We start from the raw sequence: 19,681 nt of genomic DNA, 5'->3' as shown, positions 1-19,681 counted from the left end.
CAATCCCACCCATGGGCAATTGTCACGAGGAAGATATATCTCGTTTGCAAAGAGGACAGGGTATATGGGATGGTCAGAGAACTGGAAAAGGCGATTGCGTAAGAAACAAGGAGTTGGCTCCGTCGTATTTGCAGAGGGGGAATTCCCACTTCTGCGAGGAGACTGTCAACGGGTCTAGTGCAAAGGGCATCAATATCCAGACGCACCCCTCAATGGTGAACGGGGTCAAGTATTTTCAGAGCAGAAGGAGCCGCTGAGCCATAAACCTACCATAATCTAGTCTGGACAAGACCAGAGCATTATAAAGGTGGAGAGAAGAAGCGTGGTCTGCGCTCCAAGATGTGTGGTCTGGGACACAGAGAGCATTATGCTTCTGCATGCACGTAGTCTTCAGGTGGCGAATATGGGCAAGCCACGTCAGCTTTTTATCAAAAATTAGGCCGAAGAAATGGGACTGTGTGACAAGATATAGGAACTGGAAGCTTAAATAACGTTTGGATCAGGGTGTACTGTGGGTCGAAGACAAAAATGCATAATTCATGGGAGACAGCTCACGCAGGTGGCACCTTGGACCTGGCCTCAGCAGATACTACCGAATGGGAGCTGCACCAGATGCAAAAATCGTCGACATACAACGACGGGGTAACCAGAGGCCCAACAGAGTTTACAAACCCATTGATGGCTATAAGGAAGAGTGTGACACTTAGCACAGAACCCTGTGGGATACCGTTCTCCTGAATCCGAGCGGTTCTTAGTGAAGTGCCATCTCGAACCTGGAACAGCTGGTGGGATAAAAATTTGTGGATACAAATCTTAAGGGGCCAGAAAGCCCCAGTTATGAAGGGTAAATAAAATATGATGGCACCAAGTCTTGTTGTATGCCTTAGGAAGGTCGAAAAAGACCGTGACAAGGTGCCAGCACAGTTAGTAAACGCCTGTCAGAATCTTGTTTCCAATCTGAGTAAATGGTCAGTTGGAGATCGTCCTTCCCAGAAGCCACACTGACACGGGTACAAAAGGCCCTGAGATTCGAGTACCCAACATAATTAGAAGCTAACCATCCTCTCAAGTAGTTTACAAAGTACGTTCGTCAGGCTAATTGGGCTGTAACCATTGAGAGACGTTGGGTTCTTCCAAGGCTTAAGGAAGTGAATAACTATACTGTCTCCCGATTACGACAGAAAATCACCTGTAAACCAAATGTGGTTGAAGACCCTGAGTAGGCACTGCCCATGGGTTACGTCCAAAAGTTGGATCATCTGGTTGTGGATGGAATCCAGGCCTGGGCCGTCTCATATGAAGAGGTAAGAGGCAGCAAGAATTCCAATTCAATGAAAGATTCATTACAGGGTTCAGTGTGGTGTGGGTTGAAACAGAGGGGGGAGGGGAAGGCTCTGTTCAGTTCTCCGTTTCTGCCAGAGAAAGGTAGTGGAATAGGGAGAGGACGCTGATGCCGTCACAAAGTGTGTCACGACGTGTTCTGCAAGGGCTGTAGATCAGTACACAGAGCACTTTGGAGGATAAGACCTTGGACAGTTGACTGTCACTGGCGGCCCAGAAACCTACCTTGGACCAAACCTGCAAGGAAGAGGTATACATCCCCAGAGGGGAAACATAGCGCTCTCACAGTCTACATCTACATTTATACTCCGCAAGCCACCCAACGGTGTCTGGCGGAGGTCACTTTATGTGCCACTGTCATTACCTCCCTTTCCTGTTCCAGTCGCGTATGGTTCGCGGGAAAAACGACTGTCTGAAAGCCTCCGTGCGCGCTCTAATCTCTCTAATTTTACATTCGTGATCTCCTCGGGAGGTATAAGTAGGGGGAAGCAATATATTCGATACCTCATTCAGAAACGCACCCTCTCTGGCGAGCAAGCTACACCGCGATGCAGAGCGCCTCTCTTGCAGAGTCTGCCACTTGAGTTTGCTAAACATCTCCGTAACGCTATCACGGTTACCAAATAACCCTGTGACGAAACGCGCCGCTCTTCTTTGGATCTTCTCTATCTCCTCCGTCAACCCGATCTGGTATGGATCCCACACTGATGAGCAATACTCAAGTATAGGTCGAACGAGTGTTTTGTAAGCCACCTCCTTTGTTGATGGACTACATTTTCTAAGGACTCTCCCAATGAATCTCAACCTGGTACCCGCCTTACCAACAATTAATTTTATATGATCATTCCACTTCAAATCGTTCCGCACGCATACTCCCAGATATTTTACAGATGTAACTGCTACCAGTGTTTGTTCCGCTATCATATAATCATACAATAAAGGATCCTTCTTTCTATGTATTCGCAATACATTACATTTGTCTATGTTAAGGGCCAGTTGCCACTCCCTGCACCAAGTGCCTATCCGCTGCAGATCTTCCTGCATTTCGCTACAATTTTCTAATGCTGCAACTTCTCTGTATATTACAGCATCATCCGCGAAAAGCCGCATGGAACTTCGGACACTATCTACTAGGTCATTTATACATATTGTGAAAAGAAATGGTCCCATAACACTCCCCTGTGGCACGCCAGAGGTTACTTTAACGTCTGTAGACGTCTCTCCATTGATAACAACATGCTGTGTTCTGTTTGCTAAAAACTCTTCAATCCAGCCACACAGCTGGTCTGATATTCCGTAGGCTCTTACTTTGTTTATCATGCGACAGTGCGGAACTGTATCGAACGCCTTCCGGAAGTCAAGAAAAATAGCATCTACCTGGGAGCCTGTATCTAATATTTTCTGGGTCTCATGAACAAATAAAGCGAGTTGGGTCTCACACGATCGCTGTTTCCGGAATCCATGTTGATTCCTACATAGTGGATTCTGGGTTTCCAAAAACGACATGATACTCGAGCAAAAAACATGTTCTAAAATTCTACAACAGATCGACGTCAGAGATATAGGTCTATAGTTTTGCGCATCTCCTCGACGACCCTTCTTGAAGACTGGGACTACCTGTGCTCTTTTCCAATCATTTGGAAGCTTCCGTTCCTCTAGAGACTTGCGGTGCATGGCTGTTAGAAGGGGGGCAAGTTCTTTCGCGTACTCTGTGTAGAATCGAATTGGTATCCCGTCAGGTCCAGTGGACTTTCCTCTGTTGAGTGATTCCAGTTGCTTTTCTATTCCTTGGACACTTATTTCGATGTCAGCCATTCTTTCGTTTGTGCGAGGATTTAGAGAAGGAACTGCAGTGCGGTCCTCCTCTGTGAAACAGCTTTTGAAAAAGGTGTTTAGTATTTCAGCTTTACGCGTGTCATCCTCTGTTTCAATGCCTTCATCATCCCGGAGTGTCTGGATATGCTGTTTCGATCCACTTACTGATTTAACGTAAGACCAGAACTTCGTAGGATTTTCTGTCAAGTCGGTACATAGAATTTTACTTTCGAATTCACTGAACGCTTCACGCATAGCCCTCCTTACGCTAACTTTGACATCGTTTAGCTTCTGTTTGTCTGAGAGGTTTTGGCTGCGTTTAAACTTTGAGTGAAGCTCTCTTTGCTTTCGCAGTAGTTTCCTAACTTTGTTGTTGTACCACGGTGGGTTTTTCCCGTCCCTCACAGTTTTACTCGGCACGTACCTGTCTAAAACGCATTTTACGATTGCCTTGAACTTTTTCCATAAACACTCAACATTGTCAGTGTCGGAACAGAAATTTTCGTTTTGATCTGTTTGATAGTCTGAAATCTGCCTTCTATTACTCTTGCTAAACAGATAAACCTTCCTCCCTTTTTTTATATTCCTATTAACTTCCATATTCAGGGATGCTGCAACGGCCTTATGATCACTGATTCCCTGTTCTGCACATACAGAGTCGAAAAGTTCGGGTCTGTTTGTTATCAGTATGTCCAAGATGTTATCTCCACGAGTCGGTTCTCTGTTTAATTGCTCGAGGTAATTTTCGGATAGTGCACTCAGTATAATGTCACTCGATGCTCTGTCCCTACCACCCGTCCTAAACATCTGAGTGTCCCATTCTATATCTGGTAAATTGAAATCTCCACCTAAGACTATAACATGCTGAGAAAATTTATGTGAAATGTATTCCAAATTTTCTCTCAGTTGTTCTGCCACTAATGCTGCTGAGTCGGGAGGTCGGTAAAAGGAGCCAATTATTAACCTAGCTCGGTTCTTGAGTGTAACCTCCACCCATAATAATTCACAGGAACTATCCACTTCTACTTCACTACAGGATAAACTACTACTAACACCGACGAACACTTCACCACCGGTTGCATGCAATCTATCCTTTCTAAACACCGTCTGTGCCTTTGCAAAAATTTCAGCAGAATTTATCTCTGGCTTCAGCCAGCTTTCTGTACCTTTTTACTCTGCTTGATAAGGTAACTAACCTTAGCATGAAGACGCTTAAAAGCGAGGAGATTGGTCTGTGAAGGGTGTCGTTTAAATCGCTGCAGCGCCCGTCGGCGATTCTGGTCGGCAACTGCTACGTCCTTGGTCCACCAATGTACTAGTCGACGACGATGGGGACCTGTAATAGGGGACAACAGTGCCAGCAGAATGAAGAATTGTGGCAGAGACGTCCTTTGTGACTGCATCAATGCAATTCTAGAGAGAGGTGTCGAAGTGGGCAACAGACGTATATAAAGGCCGATTGGCCCTGCAGAATGCCCAATATTGGGGCCTGTAGATCTAGCGGCGGCAGCGGAACGACAGAATCATCAGAAAGTGGTCATTGTCACAAAGATCATCATGGGGTGACCAATGTAGCGGAACCGCAAGAGCAGGGGAGGAGGTGGTGTGATCGATAGCAGTAAATGTGGCATGGGCAGCACTGAAGTGGGCAGGGAAACCGTCATTGACTAGTCACAAATCAAACCCCATAATAATTTGGTCAATTAAGAGACCCCTACCTGTTGGGGTTAGTGAGCATTGAAGTCCCCAAGCAGGAGAAAAGTGGACGGAAGTTGCTGTATTAACGTAGACAGTTCAACTTAAGGAAGTGGTCTTCCTGGTGGAAGGTAGACATTGCAAATGGTGACTAAAGGAGCTGTTTGCACTCTAACTGCTGTTGCTTCCAGGTTGGTATGAAGGGGTATCCAGTAACTAATGACATCAGAGCGAACCAAAGTACAGACATCTCGAGATGCTATCCCAGGGCTGGCAAGGTTCTGACAGAATGAACGATAGCCACAAAACGTTGGGGAGTGATCATCACGGAAGTGCATTTCTTGAAGAGCAAACAGATCACAGAATAGGAGGAAACAAGACGCTGTATTTCCGGTAAGCGATGACAGTATCCATTGCAATTCCACTGGATTATCATGTGGCAAAAGTCCAGGTTAGACATAAAGAAGCCAAGGGCAGGGGAGGGCAGGACACAGAGGGAATACAGACTTCTGCAAGATCCGGAACCGAAAGAGACTGGACGACCTCATTGGAACACAGATGGTGCTTCTTCTGGCCAAGTTGTGGTAGTAGGCTTCTGGCATGAGAGACACCAGGGTGGGGTGTCCCGGGGGGGAGGGGGCGAGAGCCTTATGACCAGCAGGTGCTGAAGAATGGGGGGCACTTCTCTTCTTCAGTGGAGAGGGGGAGTGGCTCGTGCAGGGTAGGCCATGGGAATTGCAGGGGAGAGGGAGGGGGGAGGGGTATGGGACTGTGGTAAACGAGTTAGGAGATGGAAAGGATGTAAGAAAGACAAAAATAGATGAAACTGGCACTGGATGGAATCTCGTATTTTTGGCGAGCATCAGCATAGGACAGGCAATCCAGGGACTTGTACTCTTTGGTCTTCTTCTCTTTCTTGTAAGTTGGGAAATTTGGCAGACAAGGAGAGTGGCGGTCATGACAATCGACACACAGTTGTCAGAATACAGGGGCTTCCCTCATGAAGTCGTCCTGTCCATGAGTTTGAAGTACAAAAAATAAATGAAAGGAACGAAATTAGCTACAGCTTGTCAGTAGCACGGATAGAAAACCTGAACTATATGAATATTTCAGCGCGTAGTAGCTACACCAGATGACTATAAATTATGATAACCTGACATACTTAGCCGTATATTCTACAAAGATTACCGCGTTACCTGAAAGTGGAGCGCGCGGAGGTTTGAAGCCGATCTCAGATAGTAAAAAAGAATAAACACAACCAATTGAAGATGAAATAAAAAGAGAATAAGTAGTTCTATGTCCCATAATATGATGTTTAGCAGCTGACGTCTCCAACTCTCCTAGTGTAAATGATTATGAAAAGCTAAATAGACGAAAATTCCGCCAAATAATATCCCGTTATCCACTGATTAAGTTCTGTCATCTGACAGAACGTTCGGCAAAATGCTACGACAAGTAAATGAAATCAAATCCATGGCATTAACTCATGAAGGCAATAATAAAGTTAAAATTTTATAAGATAACATTCTATGGCACAAGTACATTCAGACATTTGAGATATGAAATACGTATTACTTACTCCATCAGTATAGATTTACAGACAAACATCCAAAAAGTAATAGGATAAATTGTTACACAAAAATAACCTGCGGAAAAAATACAGTAAGGGCAAAGTATAAGAATTAAAGCATGCTTAACAGCTATCGAATAAAATCATTTACATTTAGAAAACACATTTTGCGAGATACGTCGGTAAGTTGCCAATACACGAGGGAAATTCAATAATTAGAGACACAAACTGATACTGGAAAAAACTGCGTGTTTTTACAAAATGAGACTTTCACTATTTCTTACATCATCCTCACCAATGATGAACTAGTTCTTTTTTAAGTACTATCCCACAAATTCTTCCATTCCATGCTTTGTCTTTTCGACTCTTGTTGGAAACGAAGAACCCAAGTTTCATGACACTTTAAAATCTGCTCTATAAAACAGTGATCTCTTCCAAACCGTTCTTTCAAGTATGTAGCCATTTTGAGTTTTGTTTCATTAACTCCTTCGGAACGCACCTTGCACTTGTTTTGCTGTACTTGAGCTTGTTACTGACAACGTTATCAACTGTGCCAGCATTTACTGCAAATGTTTCTGCTATATGTTCAACTGTAATACGTCGGTCTTCACGAATAATGTCGTCAACGCGGGTTTCAAGAGGGAGTTGACACTTCAACTGACCTCTCTAGACGATGATCGTCAATCACTGAGGCTTGACCATTTTTTGAACTGTTCTACCCACTGCTCAAAATATCCACCGTTCACACAACTTTCCGTATCGTAAAATCATTCAGTAAGAGAAAGCAAAAAATGGATCCCTGAACATTATTCAGCTAATGGGGAAACTTCAAGCCAACACACAATCGTTAAATACAATACCGAACTTAAAAAAAAAATTATCCGTCAAATGCTTTCAGCTTAACCCAGTGACGCCAACCTAAAGATATGAGATTATAAAACTACCCCTTCAAACTGTTTCACCTGTACGTCATTGTCTGTTTATGTACTGATTGTCCCTCGTACCTGTAAACAGTACTGGCGCCAAACGAGGTTGGCACGTGCGATAATTTATTACAGAAGTCTGCACTGGAGAATCATCCGTCACAAGCAAACATTTAAGCCAACGCTGAGTCCAGCTACGGCTAATAATCCCTCTATTTGTTCCGATGGAATATAGAGCACTGCAGCAGCACTTTACATAAAAATGGCTCTAATAATACATGCACAATTGCGGTGACAGTCTTCGGAAACATGTTAATTCATTGCGAAGCAGTTCCTTTTCATCACACACTGTTACCAAAGCCTCTACTGAACATTTCACAAATATTTAAAGGCCTCTCAGAATCTATGACTCATTTCAGAATTGTCACTGATTTCACAGCATTGCGTAATCACAAATCATTGAAATACGTGCGACGTGCTCCCATGAACAAGTAGTTTCAGTAACATGCAACCAGATTTCCAAATTTTATAGTTAATCGTATATCTACGGCTGGGTTCAACTTAAAACGATATAAATTTACTGTGACTGATGACTCTTAGATATTGATTGCTTCAATTATTTTATGGCCAGCTTAACTAGGCTGCTAGGCTACTAGCATTTCAGTGTTTATTCTCTTCAACGAAATTTATGTGAACCAATACAGTTACTACATTGTTCCCATCAAACTAGTTGACCATTACATATATTGATCAAGAATATTTTGTGGCAGTACCTCTTTCAACTTTTACATACACAACATAAGCCTACACATTTCCACACAAGCTCAAACAATCGCACTTTCAAGCTATATAGAATACAAAATAAACTGCATTCAATTGCAATAATAAAGATTAACTGTTGTTGTTCTTGTGGACTTCAGTCCGAAGACTGATTCGATGCAGCTCTCCTTGCTACTCCATTATGGAGAAGCCTCTTAATCTGCTTACTGTATTCATCTATTGGCCTCCGTCTAGAAAAAATTACCCTACACACTTCCCTCCAATATTAAATCGGTGATCCCTTGATGTCTCAGAGCGTGTTCTATCTTCAAGACAAGTTGTGCCACAAATTTCTGTTTTCCCCTGTTCTGTTCAGCACCTTCTCATAGTACCCACCTAATCTTCAGCCTTCTTCTGTAGCACCAGATTTCAAAAGGTTCATTCTCTTCTTGCCTAAACTGTTTATCGACCATGTTTCACTTCCATGCGTGACTACACTCCATATAAAAACCCTCATAAAAGACTTCCTAACACTTAAATCTACATTCAGTATCAACAATCTTCTCTTCTTCAGTCTCTTGACAGTCTACATTTCATATTCTCTCCACTTCGGTCATCATCAGTTATTTTGCTGCTCAAATAACAAAATTCATCTACTTCTTTAAGTGCTTCGTTTCGTAATAATCATATTACCGCAGCATCACCTTATTGAATCGACTACATTTAATTATCCTTGCTTTACTTTTGTTGATATTCATCTTTTATCTTCCTTTCAGGACACTGCTTATTCCGATCGGCTGCTTTCCAAGTCCTTCGCTGTCCCTGACGTAATTACAAAATCATCGTCTAACCTCAAAGCTTTTATTTTTTGTTCCTCAACTTTAATTCTTACTCCGAATTTTTCTTTCGTGTGATAATTTTAAACTGTAATTTCACTAAGCAAATCTCAAGAATTATCTCAGTTAATGTGACACGATGAGAGCTGATTTATAATTTTTTGCACCTACGCGAATCTACATGTAGATTTATATTCAGTAAAAATACATATTCATCTGCGAGCGAAACAGTATCCCATCTAGACTATAAAACGTGAACGTATGTATGTACTGCTGGTAAAGTGTTCTCTGTTTCACAGTCTAATCTCTCAGAAAGTTGTCTTGCTTAATTAATTATTCTTATGATCTCCTAGTGATACTAATTATTTTTATAATGAGCTAATTCTGTGAGAATATTGCATTAGTCTTTACTAAATGTAATATACTGTTATTATTTCTAGCCTGTTTTCAGATACGTATTATCAAGTATTCCTACCCTGGGCTGTAGACAGTCATCTGTCGATGGCTGTTGTGCTAAAAAATCACGAGGCTAACGTCGATTTTAATGTCTGCAGCAAATGGCCGGCCTCTAATTTAGTCATATTAAGTTTAAAATTATTTCATCGTAAAATTCTCCTCCGGAACGAACAAGAAATCCCAGGAAATACCGCAGGATGAGGTTTGATGTAATGTTCAGACAAAATTGAGATACCATCTGGACAAGGTGTACACGGCAGCTGAATTTTTATTTATTTAGCTTCATTTTCAAACACAAATGCGTATTATGCCCTCACACAATATATAATTCTAAATTGTCTGTAGAATCCCGAAGTTAAAGTAAAGTTTAATTTATGTCTTCGTTACAGTAACGTTTTTAGAGTTCGTACACTTCACTACTGTTTATTGACCAATAATATTACTCTGTTTTCTCATCTTCCACCCATACATCACCAGTCGGAGTCCAAACAATTTCTTATCTTCATTAAACATGACATGGTTGCTGTCCGCACTTAACAGGTCTCGGTCTCTTCCGTCCTCTCTTCTCTCTTACTAAGTTTCTTTCGCGATTTTTTAAATACATTCTTCCATCTTCCAGTCCTCTTCTTTATTGATAGACCTCCATGTCTGTCGAATAATTTAGGTATTTATTGTCATGACGAGAAGTTCACAACGGCGTCACAGCATCTCTAACCATCCATAGCGCAATGCCGTACTTCGCGTTCCCGCATTCAAAAACTCACCGGTTACTGTCCAATGTCTCAAGAATGTCCGTTGTTATTCACTCCGCTTACAGAACACAGATAATAAATACGACGTAATAGGCTTAGTACTGGCCAACATATATTCCATACGTTAACATTACACCAAATTACATAAAAAATCTTCACTAATAAGTTTCACACAACTGAGTACGTTCGTTCACATTTTACCCAAGTACAAACGAAAATCGGCAAATTAATATATCATAGCTTGATAAAGGAACCGAAGATAATTAAGCAAAATCGATACTAAGGGAGGGTGTTGTAATTTGGTATACTTTTCAAACTTGTGTATCTATCCAGATTCTTAATATAAGTTTAATATAGTTTCTAATTCCATTTCTAAATGATGGCATTCACTTTTTATGTGCTGCAAAATTTAAAAAATTCTTCGGAAAAAGTTAAGGGTTTTCCAAATATAAAAACATGTTAGAAGACACAACTTGGTCATGTACCTAGGTACAAATACTCTACTGAAATTCAAAAGCGCTGCAATTGAGAAAATCTTGGCAGTACTATATTTAGTCGTCTACCTGTTACGATGTTACTACATAAACAATCAGTAAGTGAAATCAAATTAAGCAGAAGTATTGTCAAAAACCAGTTATAAGTTTTTCATTTATAAGAATTTTTCTGTTATAAGAATTTCAGAACAGAAGCTAATAGAAGCTAACACAAATTTCTATTTTCAAGACAGGTAAAGCTGTTAAGACATTAACAGAACCCAGTTAATTTGGAAGCATGCCATGTTCGGTAATGAAAGGCTTTGTTTTCAAAGGCATAAGATGGTGCATGACCGAAGAAGTGCCGTTAACGTCGACATTTAATATAATTACACGTTGACTGTGGATATTGTATCTCAGACACAGTCCCTCTGACTGTTCAGAGATGTCATTAAGCCCGCCCAAAGATGTAAACAACCGTGCATGAGCAGCGCCTATTAGACGGAGGGGGTCCGACAGCCGATCAGTTCCAGCCGTTCCACCGGCTCATATTGTCTGTAGTTCAACCGTGTTCGCATTGTTACTTTGTGCCAGGAAGGGCTCTTAACAAGGGAAGTGTCCATGCGTCACGGAGTGAACCAAAGCGTTGTTGTTCGGACTTGGAGGAGATACAGAGAGACAGGAACTGTCGATGACATGCCTCGCTCAGGCTGCCCAAAGACTACTACTGCAGTGGATGGCCACTGCCTACTCATTGTGGCTCGGAGGAGACGTAACACCAACGCCACCATGTTGAATAATGCTTTACGTGCAGCCACAGGACGTCGTTTTACGACTCAAACTGTGCGCAATAGACTGCATGACGGCCACCTTCACTCACGACGCCCATGGTGAGGTCCCTCTTTACAACCATGACACCATGCAGCGTGGTACAGATGGCCCAATAACATACCCACTTTCTCTTCACCCATGAGTGTCGCATATGCCTCCTGTGGTGTCACCGCCAGACACCACACTTGCTAGGTGGTAGCCTTTAAATCGGCCGCGGTCCGTTAGTATACGTCGGACCCGCGTGTCGCCACTATCAGTGATTGCAGACCGAGCGCCGCCACACGGCAGGTCTAGAGAGACTTCCTAGCACTCGCCCCAGTTGTACAGCCGACTTTGCTAGCGATGGTTCACTGACAAATTACGCTCTCATTTGCCGAGACGATAGTTAGCATAGCCTTCAGCTACGTCATTTGCTACGACCTAGCAAGGCGCCATTACCAGTTATTATTGATGCTGTGAAACATGTACCATCAAGAGCGATGTTCACCAATTATGGATTAAAGTTAAGTATTACAGCAGCTACGTACTTTTTTTGCTAGTATAATTACCGCTAGAGCAACCATATCGGCAGCATACTGGCAAGGCATTCGTCTTCATGGACAAGTCGCGCCACAATCGTGCCCATTTTGTGAATAACTTCCTTCAGGATAACGACGTCGCACGACTAGAGTGGCCAGCATGTTCTCCAGATATGAACCCTATGGAACATGCCTGGGATAGATTGAAAAGGGCTGTTTATGGACAACGTGACCCACCAACCACTCTGAGGGATCTACGCTGAATCGCCGTTGAGGAGTGGGACAATCTGGACCAAACGTGCCTCGATGAACTTGTGGATATAGTACGCCACGACGAATGCAGGCATGCATCAATGCAAGAGGACGTGCTACTGGGCATTAGAGGTACCGGTGTGTGTGGTTCTCATGAGCATTAAAGAGGGCGGAAATGATTTTCTGTACAGGCTCCGGAACTCTCGGAACCGAGTTAGTGCAAAACTTTTTTTTTTGATGTGTGTGTAACTGAAGATACAAGTACACAGACGGAAAAAAGATCGCAACGCCAAGAAGGAGTTGTGCAACATAAACGAAGGTTGTAAGCCAGTTTCTGTATCTGGAAGATAATGTCTATTCAAAATCCGCACCCGTCGCATAAGAGTGGCGCTTGTAGCGACTCTATGAAGATGCAGCTCAGGATTGCTTTAAATACAAGCTGTAACAGTCTTGAGCGTTAATTACTCTTGAGACTGGATATGCTAAGTTGACGTTAGTCTAAAATGCCTTACTGCCACAACTACGCCATTATCAACACCTCCCTGAATATGAACGAAGTAATGTAATTGGGTTGCTGGGAGCTGGATGTTTCTTATGCGGTGTTGGAGAAACACTTGGCAGGAATGGTGCCGTGATTGCTGGCAGCGATGATCACGGGAATATACGGTCTCAAGACCACCGGGCTCCGGAAGACCACGTGGTTCAAAATGGTTCAAATGGCTCTGAGCACTATGGGACTTAACATCTTAGGTCATCAGTCCCCTAGAACTTAGAACTACTTAAACCTAACTAACCTAAGGACATCACACAACACCCAGCTATCACGAGGTAGAGAAAATCCCTGACCCCGCCGGGAATCGAACCCGGGAACCCGGGCGTGGGAAGCGAGAACGCTACCGCACGACCACGAGATGCGGGCAAGACCACGTGGCACTACTGAGAGGAAAGACCATCGTATTCGGCGTATACTACATCAGCAGCAGCAATTTGAGCAGCAACTGGTACTACAGTGACGCAACGAACTGTTAGAAATCTGTTACTTCAAGGGCAGCTCCGAGACAGACGTCCTGTAGCGTGCATTGCACTCACCCCAAACCATCGCCATTTGCGACTTCAGTGATGTCAAGCGAGAGCTCATTGGAGGGCACGGTGGATGCCTGTTGTGTTTTCTGATGAGAAGTGGTTCTGCCTCGGTGCCATGATGGCTAGAAGGAGGCCAGTTGAGAACCTGCACCCAACCTGTCTGATTGCTGGTTACATTGGACTTACACCTAGAATTATGGTCTGGGATGCGATTTTGTACGACAGCAGGACAACTCTCGTGGTTATCTCACGCACCCTACCTGCAAAAGTGTATGTGAGTCAGGTGATTCGACCTGAATTGCTGCCATTCATTTACAGCATTCCATAGAGTGTTTTCCAAGATGATAACGGCCAGCCACATACCGCTGTTGTAACCCAACATGCTCTACGAAACGTCGACATACTGCCTTGGCCTGCTGGAACACAAGGTATGTCTCCAATGGAGCACATATGGGACATCATTGCGAGCCAACTCCGGCTGCGTCCACGAACATCATTAACCGCATCTGTATTGACCGACCGAGTACAACAGGCGTGGAACTCCAGCAAACATACTGACACCCAGCGTCTGTACAACACAATGCATGCACATTTGCATGATCGAATTCAACATTCTGGCGATTATACCCTTTAATAATGTACCGACATTACACATTTGCAATGGCTTATCTCGCGCTTACATTAATTTGTGGTCTTGCAATGTTATTCACTTAAATATGTTTCCGACATTTCATTACTGTACATTAATTATTTTTTAGTGTTGCGATTTTTTTCCGTTAGTGTATATTATACAACACTTAAACGTGCAGAACTCGAAATATTTACAAATGCTGCAGCCTCATGTGTAGCAACAATAAAAACAGAAGAAAACTGCAGAAATTGTTTATGGCAGTCTCTAGTGTGAATTCCTTCATGTGGTTCTAAAATCAGTCACTACATTGAAGTACTGACGAAAAAACATCACGTATTCCTATGTACACCATATTCTAGCGACACTCTCCAATACAACCAGACTAGAATTTACAAGAGTCGGAAATCTCCGTCTTAGGCATTTTCAGTTGCACGCTGTTTTCCATTATGTTTAACACAATCAACGTAGGCGCAATAATGCATGAAAATTATGGCCAGGACGATTATTTGCCTTTGCTAAAGTTCCCGTTGGCTGCCAATTCTGACTGATGTTAACTTCCACCATAATGTGTTCTTGCCACATAACCGTAAAAACATTCCGTTTCTGTATGCTACCGTACAATTAGATTTTCACAAGGGACTTAGCTCACTATTCCGCTGGCAGAAAGAAGAAAACCAGATGCCAGTAGACAAGTGATAGCTCAGAGACTATGGGAACATTCACAGCAACAACGGGGTGCTTCATTTTTACTCTCGATCATTTACTACACCAATACAGGAGTCAAATATTACTGATAAATTTGTGGGAATAAGTTTCGCAAAAGTAGCCCGTCCGACCCGAAAATCACGATTCGCTATACCGAAACCTCCTTCGTGAGAAACACGATTCGGAAATTATTTTTCATTTAGCTCAGGAACTATTAACAGCCTATTTCCTCCTCCTTTTTTTTCTAAGGGCCACAGAAGTCAGATGAAGGCTTTTACGGTTCAGTAATCACAGAGAGTTCGTTGCGCGAAGCAGAGCGCGAGAAAATCGGGAAACGTGTAACGCATAATGGATAGTCAAATGAAAATGAGATAGACTATATAACGAGCATGGCGAGGGTGTTGGTATCTCAAGTAGGGATTTGTATGGATGAGCCCTCTATTGGGAATCAGAAAAGAACAGCGCTAACGTTCACGGTTATGCCATTCGTTAGATGTGCGCGACGTGAGGTCGGCGAGTAATGTGTGTGTGTGTGTGACTTCACTATGGAGGTCGAAGAGGAACAGCGAGGTGTAGGGCGGTTTTTGACTGCGGAAGGAGTGTCAGGAGGTGAAAAATCATTCCCGAATGTCTGCTGTGTACGGCGAACGCAGGAAGTCCTTGAGCATGCGCTTGCGTGGAATAAACAGTTTCGAGAGTCACTGAAAGACATCAGGCCGCCAGAAGAGGCTCATCGTGTCATTACCCTTCTGTCATTGCTGCAGTGGATGCCGCCGTCAGAAGCAACCGACGGCGGACGGTGAAGACATTTGGCTTACGTTGGGCATCAGCCACGGTATCGTTCACGACGTCATTTCGGGAAATCTTGCTACAGTGGTCTCCCCACAGCCTGATGGAAAAGCATAAATCTAATACAATGTGTACGTTACTGCAGTACCTGGAGCGTTATCATGTCGAAAAATATACTATCTTGTCCCGTACGGTCGCAGTAGATGAAACATGGCGTCATCGTTTTGAGGCGTAGAGCAAGCGTCTAGGTCAACAATGAAAACACATGGATTCACGCCGACTGAAAAAAATGCAGAGTCGAGCACACCAACTCCGAGAAAGTTCTTCTTTCACTGCAAGGGCCCGCTGCTCATTGACTTTCTGGACCAAGGCGCTACAATTGACGGACAGCGGTAAGTGGACACTTTGCAAAAACTGAAGCGCGGCATCGAGTCCAAACGCCCAGGAATGTTGACGGACCCCATTATTCTGTTGCAGGGATAACGCAGGCCCACGGGATAATGCAGGCCCACGTGTTGCCAAGGGTTGTTTCGGCCACCCTGCTGAAGTTTCGCTGGGAAGCCCTTACACACCCTCCATACAGTCCCGATATCTCCCCACGCGATTTTCATATTTTTGGAGTCCTGAAGAAAGACATTTGTGGCCGTCGATTTTTTTCGGACGATGAGGTGCACATTTGCGTACAATCACGGTTCCGTAGGCAATCGCAAACATTTTTCATTGACAGTTATGGAGATTACTTATCTACTTTCTTCTATGTGTCTCGTGTTCATTTGACTGCCCCTTATAAAAGTCAACGTTGCGGTGATTCTGGTTTATGTTTTCTGTACCCTTAGTAAGTCAACGTTGCAGTGATTCTGGTTTATGTTTTCTGTACTCTTAGTAAAGCCTGACTATTCTCTGTGTTTCACTGTCACCGTTAAGAAATAGTCTTGAACTGAGTATCGCAGAATACTAATCTGAGGTCGGCCTGTTTATTGGACATACAAAATTAGATATGAAGCAACATGTCATATGTAACAAGAACTATGACGAGAGTTCCCATTCACACTGGTCTTCAAAAAAATGGCTAATTTGTCTTTATTTAATTTCATTCTACCTTCACGTTGCAAAACGTAAATTGGACATATCTTCAGTAACACCAAAGACATTCACCTGACGGCGGTTAGTAGACACACCTACAGTGTACATGTATTGTGCGTTACAATTCGCACGTAGTCTGGTGATGTGTCCCACATTGGTCTACATTCAGGTAATGGAACGGACTATACCCCCTTTCTAATTATTGTTAATTAGTAACAGAAGTTGACGTGACTTATGTTGACCTGATATCAGTTCACGTAAGAATTTAAAAGCAGAGCAGTTACATGAGTTTAGTGCAGTACTCACTTTTTTTAAAATCTAATTGGATATCGCAGTATGCTCAACATGAGATATCCAAATCAGTTACGCTGTTATCCCTGCCGTTGGAGTTTGGTCTGGGGCGCGATTTCGTATGACAGCAGGAGCACTCTCGCGGTTATTCCACGCACCGTGACTGCAAAAGTGTGCGTCAATCAGGTGATTCGACCTGTGATGTTGCCATTCATGTACAGCATCCCATGGGGTGTTTTCCAACACATAACAATCGCCCACATAGCGCTGTTGTACCCCAACATGCTGTACAGAATGTCGACATATTGCCTTGGCCTACCCTATCACCAGATCTGTCTCCAACCAAGCACATATTGGATATCATCGGACAACAGCTCCAGCGTCATCCACGACCAGCATTAACCTTACCTATGTTGACCGATCAAGTGCAACAGTCATGGAACTTTGTCACGCAAACTAACATCTGGTACTTGTACAATGAAACACGGCACGTTTTGACGCTTGCATTCAACATTCTGGTGGTTACATCCGTTATTAATGTATAAACATTTTACATTTTTAATGGCGTATCTCGCACTTACATTAGCCTGTCATCTTGCAATGTTAATCTCTTAAAATACTTTACCTAGCCAATGAATTCCCAAAATTTCATTACTCTACATTAATTATTTTTTGGTGTTGCAGCTTTTTTCTGTCAGTGCTTTTTATTCCATAATGATGCTGAAGATTGTATTCATTCAAAATGGCAACACTTTCGCTGCTTATTACGCAAGTAGTTTTCTGGTCTCTTGTTTTTTTCACTGAATACGCGACACTCGCATCCTCTTTTCTAAGCGGACGTAATGTAGAGTGAAGTACACAAGATTTGAACATTAAAAAAGACACTGAATTATAAGTACACTCCTGGAAATGGAAAAAAGAACACATTGACACCTGTGTGTCAGACCCACCATACTTGCTCCGGACACTGTGAGAGGGCTGTACAAGAAATGATCACACGCACGGCACAGCGGACACACCAGGAACCGCGGTGTTGGCCGTCGAATGGCGCTAGCTGCGCAGCATTTGTGCACCGCCTCCGTCAGTGTCAGCCAGTTTGCCGTGGCATACGGAGCTCCATCGCAGTCTTTAACACTGGTAGCATGCCGCGACAGCGTGGACGTGAACCGTATGTGCAGTTGACGGAGTTTGAGCGAGGGCGTATAGTGGGCATGCGGGAGGCCGGGTGGACGTACCGACGAATTGCTCAACACGTGGAGCGTGAGGTCTCCACAGTACATCGATGTTGTCGCCAGTGGTCGGCGGAAGGTGCACGTGCCCGTCGATCTGGGACCGGACCGCAGCGACGCACGGATGCACGCCAAGACCGTAGGATCCTACGCAGTACCGTAGGGGACCGCACCGCCACTTCCCAGCAAATTAGGGACACTGTTGCTCCTGGGGTATCGGCGAGGACCATTCGCAACCGTCTCCATGAAGCTGGGCTACGATCCCGCACACCGTTAGGCCGTCTTCCGCTCACGCCCCAACATCGTGCAGCCCGCCTCCAGTGGTGTCGCGACAGGCGTGAATGGAGGGACGAATGGAGACGTGTCGTCTTCAGCGATGAGAGTCGCTTCTGCCTTGGTGCCAATGATGGTCGTATGCGTGTTTGGCGCCGTGCAGGTGAGCGCCACAATCAGGACTGCATACGACCGAGGCACACAGGGCCAACACCCGGCATCATGGTGTGGGGAGCGATCTCCTACACTGGCCGTACACCACTGGTGATCGTCGAGGGGACACTGAATAGTGCACGGTACATCCAAACCGTCATCGAACCCATCGTTCTACCATTCCTAGACCGGCAAGGGAACTTGCTGTTCCAACAGGACAATGCACGTCCGCATGTATCCCGTGCCACCCAACGTGCTCTAGAAGGTGTAAGTCAACTACCCTGGCCAGCAAGATCTCCGGATCTGTCCCCCATTGAGCATGTTTGGGACTGGATGAAGCGTCGTCTCACGCGGTCTGCACGTCCAGCACGAACGCTGGTCCAACTGAGGCGCCAGGTGGAAATGGCATGGCAAGCCGTTCCACAGGACTACATCCAGCATCTCTACGATCGTCTCCATGGGAGAATAGCAGCCTGCATTGCTGCGAAAGGTGGATATACACTGTACTAGTGCCGACATTGTGCATGCTCTGTTGCCTGTGTCTATGTGCCTGTGGTTCTGTCAGTGTGATCATGTGATGTATCTGACCCCAGGAATGTGTCAATAAAGTTTCCCCTTCCTGGGACAATGAATTCACGGTGTTCTTATTTCAATTTCCAGGAGTGTATAATTAAAATCCAGGGATGGTATGAAATAAACTTTCGAATAAACAAGAAAAACCAGACAAAGTAATTTGAAATTTTACACAGTAAGTATATGCCACGTAGCAGACAGGAAGTCTCCGACCGTGTGAAGATCTCCTAGTATTCGAAACATAATATTTAGATTTACATTGTATCACAACGTCCCGTGTTCCATACGTTCTGACGAGCACATTCAAGTTACGTCGCCAATCCGAATGAACTGACATCTGCGGGCTAGATGCGGCGCACGGTCCATAGTTGGGTCACTCCCGCTGTAGACAACAGCATCGCCTGCGAAAAACATCACGGAGACTCCAGCATTATTTACCACATTCTTAATAGAAATTCTAAATAGCAGCGGTCCTACAACGCCCCATTAGCATACTCTCGAAATTACTTTTACATTTTTCAATTTTATTCCGATAAGGACGTTTGGAGCACAACATTGTATCGTACTTAAACAAACTGTGGGAAAGCTCAAACAGAAGAGAATCGAAGCATTTGAAATATGGTGCTACCGAAGAATATTGAAAATTAGGT

The sequence above is a fragment of the Schistocerca cancellata genome, chromosome 1, assembly GCF_023864275.1.
Source record: "Schistocerca cancellata isolate TAMUIC-IGC-003103 chromosome 1, iqSchCanc2.1, whole genome shotgun sequence".
NCBI lineage: Eukaryota > Metazoa > Arthropoda > Insecta > Orthoptera > Acrididae > Schistocerca > Schistocerca cancellata.
This window is presented reverse-complemented; position numbering follows the sequence as displayed.